The sequence below is a fragment of the Lepidochelys olivacea genome, assembly GCF_965140295.1.
Source record: "Lepidochelys olivacea isolate rLepOli2 genome assembly, chromosome: 6".
In the NCBI taxonomy this organism is placed as follows: Eukaryota; Metazoa; Chordata; order Testudines; family Cheloniidae; genus Lepidochelys; species Lepidochelys olivacea.
The window spans coordinates 93,108,986-93,125,536 of NC_140416.1; the positions used below are offsets into that span (position 1 = coordinate 93,108,986).

Genomic DNA, 16,551 nt, shown 5'->3' on the forward strand with positions numbered 1-16,551 from the left:
TTCATGTTCTCTGTATATCTATCTATCTTCCTACTGTATTTTCCACTGCATGCATCTGATGAAGTGGGTTTTAGCCCACAAAAGCTTAAGTCCAAATACATGTGTTAGTCTATGTGAGTGTTGAGTGGATAAGGGCACTGGAGACTATGGGGAATGCTTTAAAGGGACTCAGGGGACTGGGGTACATCTATTGTTAATCTGCATGGCAAAATAAGGGCTGAGATAGATCAGAAGAGAGTGTTTGGGTGGCTAACAGGCTGGTGATGTCAGGGAGCGGACACACAGTTAAACACCAACAAGTCTTCCTCTTCTTGGAGCCAGGGGGTTAAGAAGGTGACTCATAGTCCTGCATACTCCAAGAACCATCACAACATGATGTGTCTGTGGTTTTGATTTTTTTTTTTTTTTTTGGTGAATGTCCATCTCTTTAAATGGATATTGACAAAGGGTTGGGACACCTGTGGGTAGGAAACCACAATGGAGGTTTTTAAGCTGCTTAGTCTCCTGATCAGTTGATATGTATTGGAGTTATAGGGGACAAGTTTTGGTGCTTTGATCAATTTTTACTTTTATCACCTATGTGGGCCTGAGTTGTGAATAGGTTCTCTTTCATGTGGAGTTTGTATAAGAATGGCATTTAAATCAATAATGCAGTTCAATATGTGCATATAACAAATGTGTACAAACAAATATGTATTTTGATTGTCCCCCACCATTTGTAAAATATGTTACTTTTCTAAATAAAAGTATTGAAACTAAAAAGCATGGGTGGCTATCACCCCCCTGAATGCTTTGCTGTATGCTTGTCCCACTTCTTTCCTCTTTCTTTGTAAAATCTTTGGGGCTCGGATTGTCTCTTACTATGTGTTTCTGCAGGGTCTAGCACAATGGGATATGAGCCCTGATTTGGGGCTTTTGAATGTTACTGTAATCATAAATAAATAATAATAATAGACTATTTTTGTTTTAGATAATGGAGCACAGCAAACAAAAAGAATAACAAAACAAAAAGACACTTTGGGCCAAATCCTCTCTTGGTGTAAAGTAGAACAGCTCATTTTACTTCCGTGGAGCGGTGCCAATTTATACCAGTAGCGAATCTGGTCCAAAGTGTCTGTGAGAGAGAGACTGAAAGAGTAGAGTCATCCCTGTATGTAAGGGAGCAGTATGACTGCTCAGAGCTCCGGTACGAAACTGCAGAAAAACCTGAGTGTCTCTGGATTAAGTTTAGAAGTGTGAGCAATAAGAGTGATGTAGTGGTGGGAGTCTGCTATAGACCACCGGACCAGGGGGATGAGGTGGATGAGGCTTTCTTCCAGCAGCTCGCAGAAGCTACAAGATCTCACGCCCTGGTTCTCATGGGTGACTTTAATTTTCCTGATATCTTCTGGGAGAGCAATACAGCTGTGCATAGACAATCCAGGAAGTTTTTGGAACGCGTAGGGGACAATTTCCTGGTGCAAGTGCTAGAGGAGCCAACTAGGGGGGGAGCTTTTCTTGACCTGCTGCTCACAAACCGGGAAGAATTAGTAGGGGAAGCAAAAGTGGATGGGAATCTGGGAGGCAGTGACCATGAGTTGGTTGAATTCAGGATCCTGACACAGGGAAGAAAGGTAAGCAGCAGGATACGGACCCTGGACTTCAGGAAAGCAGACTTCAACTTCCTCAGGGAACGGATGGGTAGGATCCCCTGGGGGACTAACATGAAAGGGAAAGGAGTCCAGGAGAGCTGGCTGTATTTCAAGGAATCCCTGTTGAGGTTACAGGGACAAACCATCCCGATGTGTCGAAAGAATAGTAAATATGGCAGGCGACCAGCTTGGTTTAACGGTGAAATCCTAGCGGATCTTAAGCATAAAAAATGAATGAGGGAGGCAACCTAGTGACAGAGGATGTGGAAAAAGCTAATGTACTCAATGCTTTTTTTGCCTCGGTCTTCACTAACAAGGTCAGCTCCCAGACTGCTGCGCTGGGCATCACAACATGGGGAATAGATGGCAAGCCCTCTGTGGAGAAAGAGGTGGTTAGGGACTATTTAGAAAAGCTGGACATGCACAAGTCCATGGGGCCGGAAGAGTTGCATCCGAGAGTGCTAAAGGAACTGGCGGCTGTGACTGCAGAGCCATTGGCCATTATCTTTGAAAACTCGTGGCGAACGGGGGAAGTCCCGGATGACTGCATAAAGGCTAATGTAGTGCCAATCTTTAAAAAAGGGAAGAAGGAAGATCCTGGGAACTACAGGCCAGTCAGCCTCACTTCAGTCCCCGAAAAATCATGGAGCAGGTCCTCAAAGAATCAATCCTGAAGCACTTACATGAAAGGAAAGTGATCAGGAACAGTCAGCATGGATTCACCAAGGGAAGGTCATGCCTGATTAATCTAATCACCTTCTATGATGAGATTACTGGTTCTGTGGATGAAGGGAAAGCAGTGGATGTATTGTTTCTTGACTTTAGCAAAGCTTTTGACACTGTCTCCCACAGTATTCTTGTCAGCAAGTTAAAGAAGTACAGGCTGGATGAATGCACTATAAGGTGGGTAGAAAGTTGGCTAGATTGTCGGGATCAACAGGTAGTGATCAATGGCTCCATGTCTAGTTGGCAGCCGGTGTCAAGTGGAGTGCTTCAGGGGTCGGTCCTGGGGCCGGTTTTGTTCAATATCTTCATAAATGATCTGGAGGATGGTGTGGATTGCACTCTCAGCAAATTTCCGGATGATACTAAACTGGGAGGAGTGGTAGATACGCTGGAGGGCAGGGATATGATACAGAGGGACCTAGACAAATTGGAGGAGTGGGCCAAAAGAAATCTGATGAGGTTCAATAAGGATAAGTGCTCCTGCACTTAGGACGGAAGAACCCAATGGACAGCTACAGACTAGGGACCGAATGGCTAGGCAGCAGTTCTGCGGAAAAGGACCTAGGGGTGACAGTGGACGAGAAGCTGGATATGAGTCAGCAGTGTGCCCTTGTTGCCAAGAAGTCCAATGGCATTTTGGGATGTATAAGTAGGGGCATAGCGAGCAGATCGAGGGACGTGATTGTCCCCCTCTATTCGACATTGGTGAGGCCTCATCTGGAGTACTGTGTCCAGTTTTGGGCCCCACACTACAAGAAGGATGTTGATAAATTGGAAAGAGTCCTGCGAAGGGCAACAAAAATGATTACAGGTCTGGAACACATGACTTATGATGAGAGTCTGAGGGAACTGGGATTGTTTAGTCTGCGGAAGAGATCAATGAGGGGGGATTTGATACCTGCTTTCAACTACCTGAGAGGTGATTCCAGAGAGGATGGTTCTAGACTATTCTCGGTGGTGGAAGAGGACAGGACAAGGAGTAATGGTCTCAAGTTGCAGTGGGGGAGGTTTAGGTTGGATATTAGGAAAAACTTTTTCACTAGGAGGGTGGTGAAACACTGGAATGCGTTGCCTAGGGAGGTGGTGGAATCTCCTTCCTTAGAAGTTTTTAAGGTCAGGCTTGACAAAGCCCTGGCTGGGATGATTTAATTGGGGATGGGTCCTGCTTTTGAGCAGGGGGTTGGACTAGATGACCTCCTGAGGTCCCTTCCAACCCTGATAATCTATGATTCTATGATTCTATGAAATATCTGCCCTGTCAATAACTATAGGGAACATGTCACTAGCTGTGACATAATGTGAAGTTGCCTTAGTGACTGCCCCATGGCTGGAAGGAATGTTTGTGTTTGGAGCAAGGCTACATAGATATAGTGGCACTTACAGCTTTTTTCCCCCTCCACTAAGACTTGTGTTGTTTTAATATTAGAAACAAAACTGAAACAAAAATAACCTGCCTCTTACATTTTGAAGTCACAAAGGACAAAAAACCTAAGTAGAAGCTGAAAACTGCTCAAGGCTTTGAATGAAATGAACGAAATTTATGAAATAGTGATTTGTATCCTCCAGATAATGTCATAAACTGGATTAGGGCATGAATAATTGATATTTTAAGTGTGCAATTAAAAAGAAAAAGCCATGTGGAAATCCCACCTGCTGATTGTATGTGAATGCTCTGCAGTTTTTTTGCTAGATTTGTATGGCTATATTCTGGTCCGTCTTATGCCTTTTCAATCCAGAGTAATTCCTCTCAAATCATTGGAGTTACTGCGGGTTTATGACAGTGTAATTGAGGTCAGAATCTGGTCCAGAGTTTTCTATTAAAGACAAAGTGCACATTGTATGTATTTTTTAACTCCATGGAGATACATGTACCCAAGATTGTGTAACATGCAAGCAGAAAACCTAGGAAAGATTGAACTGCAAACTCAGGGCAAGATCTTTGCTTTTTGTATGTTCTCAAGCAGGGGAGAAAGGCATTTCAGCTGCCTCTTTACTTCCCTACATGGTGTGAGGGAAGCACAGGGCAACGGGAGTTGAGAGGGGGGAAATCTATGGAGCATTGACTCGATCATCCCCTACAGAACACACTGAACTGCACAGCTGAGGCTATGAAGAGGGAGAAGTCCTCTGTGCCTGGTAATGGGTTAGCACGGATCGATTTAACCCTGGAGCAAGCAGAGACTGGACTAATTCTTGGACTAGCAGTTCATTCCCTGCTCTGTACCCAGAGCACCACTCCATACTAATAGTGGATTGTATTGTGACAATGTAGTCCTTAATTTTCATGACTAAAGAAATCATCATCGATAATCCTGTCATTGGACTAGAAGACCAAGATTCCTCTTAGTTTCTTTCCTGTTTGGGGAAATATTTTTTACATTGAATGATGCAAATGCATGCCAGACAAATGGCATTCTGCACCAAAAGACTTGAAAGCTGAAACATCAATGGGGCGGAGGTGAAAAACTGCATCTCTGGCATTTGCAGGCTTCCACCTATCTTCTCTGTACTATGAATGGTTAGATTAAGGTCAGATAAGCAACAGCACTCACACACTTGGTAGTTCCCCTCCATCCATAGGATTAAATTATTCCACTCCAGAATGTTTTGTTAAATTATTTTGGTGACAACATGCAAGCGGAACAGTGACAATACTGTATACTGTTTATATCTCTCGGTGATTGTCCCCTCCCATGAAAGGTGTGGAAGTAGAGAAACTGTGAGTTTCCCCTTAGGGTATTTCCCTCATATTGTTTAGTGGGGAAGTGTAGAGTATTATTATTCCTATCCTCAGTTCTGAGAACTGAAGGTTAAAATCAATGTAATTTAAATTCTTTTTTCTTTAGCATTGACAGCTGCCAAAAAGTGGGCAAAAATGTCTATACTGTGCAAATTCCCCACCCTCAGTGTGTACCCTCCATCATTCTACTGCCAGTACTAAGCTAGTGACCCCTTAAGCTTCTGACATTTGAGTCTCTTTCAAGCTGCAGATCTTTCTTATGCTCAGGACCTTTGAGAATTAGAAAAAATCACATTAATACAATGATTGAACAACACTTAAAAAAAAAACTAAAGCATCTATTTGTTTCTTGATATGCAAACTCCAGCCTTCTCAATAATGTTCTTTGATCTCCTCAGACCTACTGACCATCAACCCTTCGTGTGTCTGGACAAGTCTCTGGTGATCACTCCCTTGTTTGTAAAAAGTCAAAGGCTTTATGAAAACATTTTGAGCAATTATAGAAGGAAAAATGCATTTGGCTGGCCTGACTTTGCCACCATTGTAAGGGCTATGCTAGGAAATTAAATGAAGGGTGCTCCTGCCAGAAATCCATGCTGTGAACATGTGGCTACTATGGACTGCTAACAAAGGAGGAAACAAATGCAGAAGTGTGAGCTTTTATGGCAATACATATATGATACATTTATTTTACTGGCAAATCAAACCTTATAAAAGGGAAAAGAAGGTGGTAGGAGTAGCTGGCATGGAACACTTTGACAGCACTGGTGGAAAGGAAAATAAATAGGAGTATGAAGTCTTTCACTTACAAACTCAGGGGAAAAATAGGAAATTTACCAATTGAACCTGATGGTGGTAATTAGATTGGGTTGCTGAGAAAATGAAACAGTTTTTATTATTGTTATTTTATTAATTTATTATTTTAATTCATAAAACAGATCTAACTTTTGTGGTTTAGGTCCATCTGTAGATTTTATGAAGGACAAAACACAAAACCAACCAAGAAACAACCACCTCCCCCCGTCACATCCAAAGGGAAGTAGTAGAAGTTTGGTACTTGTCATTTGGAAGATGGAAAACTATCTCGTCCCGTTGGGGGATCGACTGGGTGACCTTTGGGTCTTGTCCATATTTCCCTGGGATCTGTGCAGATGAACAGCCATTGTACTATTTCCCTACCACTTTTCTGGACCAGCCTCTGTCCCCAAACTGTGTGTCCCACCAGAGACTGCTTTTCCTATACAAGATGTGGAGGCCCCCGTATGGTGTCTCCAGGACTTGCTTGCCACTGTGCGGTAAGAAGGAATTGGTTCTGCTGCTTTTGGGGGCTTTGTGCACCCATATAAATTGGGCAAGAGCTGTCCTCAGAGAGTCTAGTGATCTACATTCACACAAGACAAAGGGCCAGTCAAAAATGAATGAATCTCAAGGAAATGTACTTTTCTACCAGGAAATTTCTTTTGCTTTTTGTATAAATAAAATAATTGCAGCTGTTGTACCAAGCCAGGGTTTACAATGATTAAATCTTTTAGCCAGCTATGCTATGTCCAGGTCAGTGATTCCCCTGTTTAAAACTTCTTTCAGGATTGCAGGATTGAGTCCTATGCTGGCTTTTTTTAAAACAATAGACGATACTACACAGAGGCAGCAAACATTGTTTTGAAATTATTTTTCTCCCCATAGAATCATAGAATATCAGGGTTGGAAGGGACCTCAGGAGGTCATCTAGTCCAACCCCCTGCTCAAAGGAGGATCAATCCCCAACTAAATCATGCCAGCCAGGGTTTTGTCAAGCCTGACCTTAAAAACTTCTGAGGATGGAGATTCCACCACCTCCCTAGGTAACACAGTCCAGTGTTTCACCACCCTCCTAGTGAAAAAGTTTTTCCTAATATCCAACCTAAACCTCCCCCACTGCAACTTGAGACCATTACTCCTTGTTCTGTCATCTGCTACCACTGAGAACAGTCTACATCCATCCCCTTTGGAACCTCCTTTTCAGGTAGTTGAAAGCAGCTATCAAATCCCCCCTCATTCTTCTCTTCCACAGACTAAACAATCCCAGTTCCCTCAGCCTCTCCTCATCAGTCATATGTTCCAGTCCCCTAATCATTTTTGTTGCCCTCCGCTGGACATTTTCCAATTTTTCTACATCCTTCTTGTAGTGTGGGGCCCAAAACTGGACACAGTACTCCAGATGAGTACTCACCAATGCCTCACCAATGTCGAATAGAGGGGAACGATCACGTCCCTCGATCTGCTGGCAATGCCCCTACTTATACAGCCCAAAATGCCATTGGCCTTTTTGGCAACAAGGGCACACTGTTGACTCATATCCAGCTTCTCATCCACTGTAACCCCTAGGTCCTTTTCTGCAGAACTGCTGCATAGCCATAGCCATAGCCATAGCCATAGCCTGTAGCGGTGCATGGGATTCTTCCGTCCTAAGTGCAGGACTCTGCACTTGTCCTTGTTGAACCTCATCAGATTTCTTTTGGCCCAATCCTCTAATTTGTCTAGGGTCCTCTGTATCCTATCCCTACCCTCCAGCATATCTACCTCTCCTCCCAGTTTATTGTCATCTGCAAACTTGCAATCCACATCATTCTTCAGATCATTAATGAAGATATTGAACAAAACAGGCCCGAGGACCGACCCTTGATACCAGCTGCCAGCCAGACATGGAGCCATTGATCACTACCTGTTGAGCCCAAAAATCTAGCTAGCTTTCTATCTACCTTATAGTCCATTCATCCAGCCCATAGTTCTTTAACTTACTGGCAAGAATACTGTGGGAGACCGTGTCAAAAGCTTTGCTAAAGTCAAGGAACAGCACGTTCTCTGCTTTCCCCTCATCCACAAAGCCAGTTATCTCGTCATAGAAGGCAATTAGATTAGTCAGGCATGACTTGCCCTTGGTGAATCCATGCTGTATAACTTCATGGTTCATAAAAAGTTGGAATACTAAAGACTATTGTTTTAAGAAGCCTCAGCGGGCAGTTGGGTGCATTGCTCATCACCACAGGTTATCAGAAAATCTAATTTAATACTCATCAACAGTGCCATTTCATCACTCAGCAGGAAGACAATAACTGTGCAAGCTGTCCTGCTAATATACCTCAACCCTTACCTGAAGGGACAGTCCCATTAGAGGTGTAAACTATGTTTTCAGTCTCCATGGCCCAGCAAGTCCTTCTTTTGTGTGGGGGACTATAGACAAGGTTATCAATTCCAATGACATTTTTTTTTGTCTTCCTAGGGATCACCTCTACACTTATTACTGGATTTATATCACTAAATGCATGTTACACTATCCACCAGGTAGTCACAAAGGCCCAGTTTTCCTGCATGGATGCCTAAAGTTAGTCACTAATATCCATATTAGGGAACATAAGTTTTGATTTAGGGATTAAATGGAAATGTAGTTGGTTAAATCAGCCCTTAGATGACTAGATATAGATACTTAACTTGAGACACTCAAGCTCGAAAATTGGGCTTCAGATTATAACTTTTGATCACTAACAACTTGGCTTGGATTCAAACAAGGGATCTAGAAATGACATTTTCTATATTTTATTTTGGCTTTTCCCAGTCATCTCCCTCTCCCCCCAGAAAGGTGTTACTGGTTGCAAGACTTTTACAGAGGCCAGGAATTAATATATTTTCTAATGTTATTGATTGTGGGGAAAGCATCCAGTGACCTTGCCTCACATGTAATAAATTAACAAATTCTCAGATGCTGAGTGTACTGTGAATTTTGCCTCACTAGAACAAAGAATAGTTGTTTAGAGGTTTGTTTGCTAATCAGATCGATAGAGTCCATCATCATTACTCACCTTGAACTTTTAGCTTTTTACATTCCTCTGTTTTACATCTATGATTGTTTCAGATATTGACTGAATGTGTTTTTTTATGTATCCCACCATTCCTTGGTTGGATCACAAGCCAACTTGGATTTTAGAGACATATACCTCTCTGTGAGATAGAGATTATTTACATTTCTGATGTCCGTTGGTAGATAGCCCAGGCTACTGGAGGTTTGTGTTTATCTTAAGTTGGGCTCTTGAGACTAAAGAGGTAGAATGATCTTGTTGCTTAGGCTTTAGGCTATACTGGGGGTGGGGCTCTGCATTCAAATCACATCTCTGTCACCGACTACTTCTACCGTAGGCAAGTCACTTAACCATTTGGTGCTGCCATTTCCCATTTGGGCTACTTGTCTCTTACCTTTTTTTGTCTTCTCGACTTAAATTGGAAACACTTTGGAGCATAGGCTGTCTCTTATGTGTACGTACAGCATTTAAGAAGCTCTATCTGGGCTGAGGCCTCTAGACACTACTGTAATACAAATAATAATAGTGGTATGTATCAAAATTTGATGACCCAGAGATAACTGGTTTGTTACAGGTTACTTGACTGCTAGTTGTGTGGTTGATTCTGGGGCACTGGTTTACTATTGACTTAAACAGAGTGGTGACCAGCTCTCTCCCTGGTTAGCTTGTTAGAAGTGATATTGTAGGAAAACCACAGGTAAAAACAATACAGTTGTCAGCTAACCCGCAAACATGCAGCATCAAGTGTAGAATCAAAGACTTTGAGTCCCTGAAATACAAGCCTCTACCTAAAGGAAACTCTGCATAATAGTAGTCTGCCAGCCACTAAACAACAATGCAGTCAGACACACAGGCCAACCATTATGGCTAGGATTTTCAACAGGCCTAAGGGAATTAGTCACTCAACTCCCATTGAAAGTCAATGAAAGTTAGAGGCCTAATTTCCTTAGGAGCCTTTGAAATTCCTAGCCTATGTTTTTTCTCTTCATGCCAGGATTAAATTTATAAGGGGCTGATTTGGATCCCCACCCCAGCTGCTTTCCACTCTTCTAGCCATGTAAACAGGCCTTATAGAGCGTGTACTCCCATTTTCAGGTCCCTTTATATTACCTGAACAGTAAATCAGAACCAGGCCCTGAATTTCTAGGCAGCAGTCAGATTGTGTTATGTAACCATAACTTGATTTACATATAGTAATGTAACACTTTTCTTTCATTGTATACTACATTGTACTAGCTACAGGGGCATTTTCAATCCTGAAAAGAAATTCCCTAAATTCTGGCAAATGAATCATAGAATATCAGGGTTGGAAGGGACCTCAGGAGGTCACCCAGTCCAACCCCCCGCTCAAAGCAGGACCAATCCCCAATTTTTGCCCCAGATCCCTAAATGGCCCCCTCAAGGGTTGAACTCACAACCCTACGTTTAGCAGGCCAACGCTCAAACCACTGAGCTATCCCTCCCTCTAAATGCCTGATTGCAAGATAGATAAGGGAGAGAGGATTAGAAAGGTTAATCTGGGACTCTCTCAGCAAGTCAGTGGGAGCTATAGGAAGACATGTCATAATTTTTCCAAGAACATCTTGCTTTTCTCATACCAGTTTTCCAGATCCAAAGGGTAATTCAACCAGAAAATATTCTGATTCCCAAATTTGAGCATTTTCTTAGGAATGCTGAGTCAGTTAGAAAGAATACTAGATCCAAGTTGGATGTGTAATCACCTTGGGAACAGCACCAGATGAGCTAAGGGAACAAACTGAGGTTTTAGTTTTATTTTTAAAAGGAAATTACTTAATATTATGACTCACCAAAGAAAGTTGTTTTTGTATTATTATGCTTTACCTTTAAGCAATAATTTTATTAAAAAATCCATAACAATACATCTGGGTTGTATTCTGGAAATGAATTTGATCTGCAAATAGAACCTGAGGCATTCAAACAAAAAAAAATCTGTCCCTGTTAGTTCAAAGTAATGGTCATCATCAATGTACTGCCTTGGCCTATAGTAATAATTCTTAGGACTTGTATGTCATTTTACAAACATTAGCTAATTAATTTTCACTCTACATCTGTGAGTCAGGTAGATAGATCATTATCCTCCTCGTTTTACAAAAGGAATAACAGAGACAGAGAGCTTAAATGACTTGCCATTTCCCTGACATTCTGAGGTCCTTGGGCACTGGTGCACCTCTGTCCTTCCTATTCTCTGCCTGTGGCACATAACAGTACAGTCTCCTGTGGACTGTAATACATTAGTCTAATTTTGGTTGTTGGGTTTAGCATGCAGGGGTGGATGGTATTGGTGGCCTGTGATATATAGGAGGTCAAACTACATGATCTGGTGGTCCATTCTGGCTTTAAACTCTATGATTTGCCCAAGATCATGCCGAACATCACAAGTAGAGCTAGGAATGGAATCCTAGTCTCTTAAATTCCAGTTTAATCACTAGACCACACAGCCACTCATTCTCTCACTGTTATGAAGAAGTGCATCTCGTCAATCAACTTTTTCCTCCATGAATATTCATCCAAATGAGCTATGCAACCTTCTAGCATGCCTAGAATATACAACCTTCCAATGTCCCCTGAAGAATACTGCACCTCCCCAAGCTTCAGAAAAGGCATTCAATTTGGCATGAGGGCACCTGACCTCCACAACCATCCAGGCACTGTAAGCATTGCCCTATGTGCATATGAAGGGATGTGACTTTACACTTCCTTTTTCAATTACTCATGAACTAATTTAAACTTTGTGTTGCAAGCACTTTCTTTTCCCTGAATGGCAAGTGTATTAGCTAACACTGTCAGTGCAGCTGCCAACTCCCCAAAGCAAACCTGGCATAGTGTGACCTCATGTCCACAGCACGCAGGGTACTTGAGTATGAACAGGGCGCTTTCAGAAAATAGACACGAAGGCCAGGCCCTGTCTCAGCTGCCTTGGTAAGTGTGCTTTATGATAAACTTTATCTCATCAGGAAAGTGCAGGGGGGGAGACTTGGTCAAAGTCCAGCTCCAGAGCTTATGTTGAGACTGAACTTTTCTCCTCTCCAAATCTGCCATATCGAATTAAGCAGAATAAAGCCGGCTGCTTGCCCGATTATTTATAACATCACAGGAAACTTTGAATGACTTATTAAAGATGGAAATAGTTTTCTTTCCTCAGAAACAGACCTGGCTTTGCCAAGATACACAGCAACTGACTGAGAGCAAGAGTAGTGCAAAAATGCCTTCCACAGCGAAGGTTATTAAAACATACCTGGCCTCATTTATCACAACTAATACTATGCATGCACCCATGCTTTGATTCCAAGAGTGGAATCCCCAGGGAGCACGTTTATTTTTTTCTGGGGACAGGCACTGTTTTGTGAATATGAAAAAAAAACAACAACATTAAAGTAAAAAAGCCTGGAGCGTGTGTTTGCTGCAGCCTTAAGATCATAAAAATGAGCCCTCAGTATCGTACTGAAAGCCATTTTAAGATCTCTGAATACACATTGAGTGCATGGGTTTTTCATTAAAAAACACAGAAACAAATAAAAAACAGAAATGTCTTCCTCTCGAGCAGGATAAGAATAAACCTTGGAAAAACTAAATTGCTAAATTTGGAAGAGAGGAATTGTGGTCTGAGAGTTACAGCATGCAATTTAGAGTTGGGTTTTATTCCTCGCTCTGCCCACTGACTTATTGTGTGACTTTGGGACACATCACTTCACTTCTCTGTGCCTCAATTTCAACATCTTTAAAATAGAACTAATAAACCTTACCAACCTCACAGAGGGTTTGTGGGGCTGACTCACTATTTGTAAAATGTTTTCAGATGGTGAAACCTCTATTTCCAGAGACAATTTAAAATGAGGAAAACACAGGATAATAAAACTGGAACAATGCTGTGGGGTGGACATAGAACCAGTATGTCCACAGGTCCCCCATGCTATGCACCACTTTCTTTGCATGGAAAGAGAGAGAGAGAGCCTGACACAAATCCCCACCTAACCTGCTCTGCCAACTCTACGCTTGGCTCTCAAAATTTCAGTCTACAGAACACAAAAGATGATCTCTGTGTAGCAATGATAGACCACAGGTTAGAATGTGAAATCTATGGCACAAGGGTATATAAGGCCTCTTGCAGTGATGAAATCTGTAATCCTCAGATAAAAGCTCTGCTCCCTGCCAGGGAAAAGGAAGTGAGAGAAGGCACATGATGGTCCCTTGGCTCTCAAGAATGAGAGGGTGACTGAAGATTTCATTCTTTCTTGTTACCTGTAAGACAGCTCTGTTATGAGTTGTCTGTATAAATATGCTTTTGTTGGTTTGCCTTTCATGGCACCCCCTGCCTTATTTACAATGAACTCAGTGAAACAAAAATCCAGTTTGGAGTAGTCAAGTCCATTCACAAGCTTTGTGAATAAAGCATATAAAACAAAGGCTCCATCCTGGATGGTGCTTTCTCCTCTCCACTCCTACTGAATGCTATATTTATTAGCGGGGCTCAGCACCACACAGAATCAAGCCGCTCCTTAAAGTGGGGAGCTGTTATTCTTTTCACATTCCATCTGTTCAATAGATGGTTGTCTAGGGCCAGTTAACTCCTAGCTCTAAAGAGTGGCTTGGAGTACAGGACTACACAGGCTGAACCATCCATGAGAATGATGTAGTCTGTTTGATCCCTGCAGCCCCTGGAGGGAGAGGGGAAAGAGTTATATTGTTTTTCCTATTGTCTCCTATCTATTTTTGTAGCCCAAAGCAGACAAGTCAATAATCAAAACAAGACAGGGAGAAATGCAATGGTTAAGACTATGGTCTAGATCTCTCCCCTTTTCCTTTGGGAGAAGACCCTGTGGTCAGAAAGTTTCAGAGGCTGGGATTATGACGGGCCCTGGCTTTGGATGCCCGAGGGAGGGAGTAGGTTCTTTGCATGCTCCCCCTGCAGAAAGCATTATGCAATCTCACTCCTAGTTTCTAAGCAGAATTAATGGCAGCAATTAAGCAGATTGAAAAGTGTGAGCTGAGAAATTTATGTTTTACTCTTTACTTTCTGGGGGATAAAAACTAGGAACAGGCCCCAGTTTTCTAAGTAATTTTCTAAGGAAAAGAGGTAAAGAGAAAATCAAGGTAAAACGCTTGCTATAGATGTTAGGTTTGCGAGTGACATAACTGTGCTTCCACTACCTTAATATTGAGAGGTTTCCCTGCACATTACTGGGGATTTTTTTTATCTCATGTGCAGTAGATCATTCACTTAGATGGTGTCAATTTCTAAGGAGATATATAGTGGTGTTGAGCTCATTTTGAGATTTATCGTGGAAACATATTGGCAACAGGGAAAACAGAAAGATGGAGAGAAAATGGTGTACAGAAAAATGTAGAACCATATTTGGCTCTCCCTGTGGGATAAGGCAAATCTCTTATGATGGATTAATGACAAAGAATTGTAAGCATTAAGGGTAAATCCATCAAGGCTAACAAGATGAATGTGTGGGTAGTAAAACATCTTTTGGAAGAGAAAAGACTGGTTCCTTCTGTATCTTCTCTCCACCCCAAATTTCTCTAGGTAATTGCATCCTCAGGGGCTTTATTCAACACAGAAAGACTCAGCTGAGGGTTTTTTGGTGAACTCGTTCCCACCAAATGTTGATGGCTAGGCTGTGGGGAGAAAATGCAACAATGTGTGATTTAGGAATGCAGAATTATTCTGCTCCTGGAACTCTGAGGCTGAGCCTCCAGCTGCATTCAGAGCTTGAAGTGAAATCCTTTCCATCCACGCACCATTCCACACTCCCTTGGTTCACAGTGATAATGTCCTACACAAAGAACTGAGCATCTGTTGGGAGAGCAGCAATAATAAGGACTCACAGAATCATAGGACTTACAAAAATCTGAGTTGCAACAACTGCTTCTCCATGCCCATTGCTTTAAAAGGGAAACACACGTTTTTGGACATACACCTAACCAGCTTCTCTAAAAGCTGTTTCCAGAGTTTGCTTCTTCATGTTTGCACCATGTCTGCATGTGTCCATGGACCATAGGAAAGAACTAACTAATCTATAGTGATAAGTAGTGACTGGTGAACTCATTCTCATGAAACATGAACCAACCCAAACTTTTCCCACAACTTGAACTGAATTCAAACCAAATATGTCCTGGGGTTCAAAAGAGTACATCGCTCTTGTAATAAACTGTGACTTTTTTTTCCATGTTCACATTTGCTGCTGCACTTTGGGATTCCAGTTGGTCTTTGGTTGGAATTTCTGGTTCAACTAGAATCAGGAAGTTTTGGAAACTTTTAAAAAGAGCCTGCATTTTTTATTTTGATTTGATTTGATTGATTTGATTTATGCATTCAAAAAATTCATCGACTCGGGAGTCTTAATCATAGAAATGTTGGGCAGATCAGAGGTCTGGGGTACATTTCCCATAATGCAATCCTGCTCCTGCATGGGTCATTGGTCTTCATGAAGACTCTGGATTTTTTTAGGATATTCAACTAATTGGAAGGAGACAGAAAATAATTATTTTTTCCCTATGTCTTATTGTTTCTGGTCTATTTTGGAATTTGAAACAGACAAATCAATAACTAGGATGAGGTAAGCTGCAGTGGAGGAATGTAAAGTTTGATATTATTGCATTGCATAGAGGCCCTGATCTAAAAATCTTAGTTTTGTCCATAAGCTCAAAATGGAAAGGTCAGTGCTACAGACATACCTAATGTTAGCAAGAGACCTTTCAACATGCAACATATATTTTACTGCCAATAAAAAGTTAGATTTTATCTTTTAAAATATCTATTACCTCTCCACTTTTTTCCCCTTCTGTTTGCAGCTTTCTTTAGTTCCAGGGAGGTGATCACCAGGGAGATCCAAACTGAGGATAAACAAGAACAGCTGAATCTCCATCAGTGACATCTAATCGCTCTTTAAAAGTAAAACAATGTCAATGGACCTTTTTTTGAGCTTCTTGCTCTGGTAATTCTTCCTTTAAAGCCATTGCCTTTACTAGGAACTGCACATTTTTACACAAGGCTGTACTCGTTTCTAATTGTCTGGCACAATTGTCATTGCAGGGTGTGCTGTGTATGCCAATGTTGCAGACACAAAGTATAAAAAAATAGATACATTACAGATTCAGCGAAAGGCAGCTGAGGAGTTCACCACCAAGCAGGGGTGTGAAAACTTTACTTACAAGTTATTTTTCCCCACTGTGTCTTCCCTGCAGTTGATGGAGTAATAGAGTTGTAATGGTTTGCTTACAGGCAGTCAATTAAGCACCTACAGTTACTCCACAGGGTGTAGATTTTACATGACTGGCTTATTCATAAATAAAGAGGATTACTGCATATTTTGCCATAATGTCCTATTTTTTCTTAAACATAACTCCATCATTTATTTCAAATCTTATTGAACTTACAGTGACGTCTTTCCCTCTGCCTCTCCAGCAGCGTATCCTGACAAAGCATGATTTGTAACATACCATTTTGAAGCTATGGAATGCATACCACCTGTGGTCACACAACCTTGCATTGTGATCATGCTGGAGCTCACATGTTAATCAGATTGGATTTGGATGGGAGAACTCCAAGGAAAATTCGGAGTCTGAAAGAAGTGGTGGTGTTCATGATTCGCCA

General features: G+C 41.7%; 1 long non-coding RNA gene across 3 annotated transcripts in view; it reads left to right on the top strand.

Moving 5' to 3' along the window:
- LOC311523087 overlaps positions 1–15,830 on the top strand; it is a 116,528-nt gene extending 100,698 nt beyond the window's left edge. For all 3 annotated transcript variants that reach the window (XR_014712256.1, XR_014712257.1, XR_014712258.1), the window contains exon 4: positions 15,750–15,830. This is a non-coding gene — a long non-coding RNA (uncharacterized lncRNA). The remainder of the gene's footprint in view (positions 1–15,749) is intronic.
- The last annotated feature ends 721 nt before the right edge of the window (positions 15,831–16,551 follow it).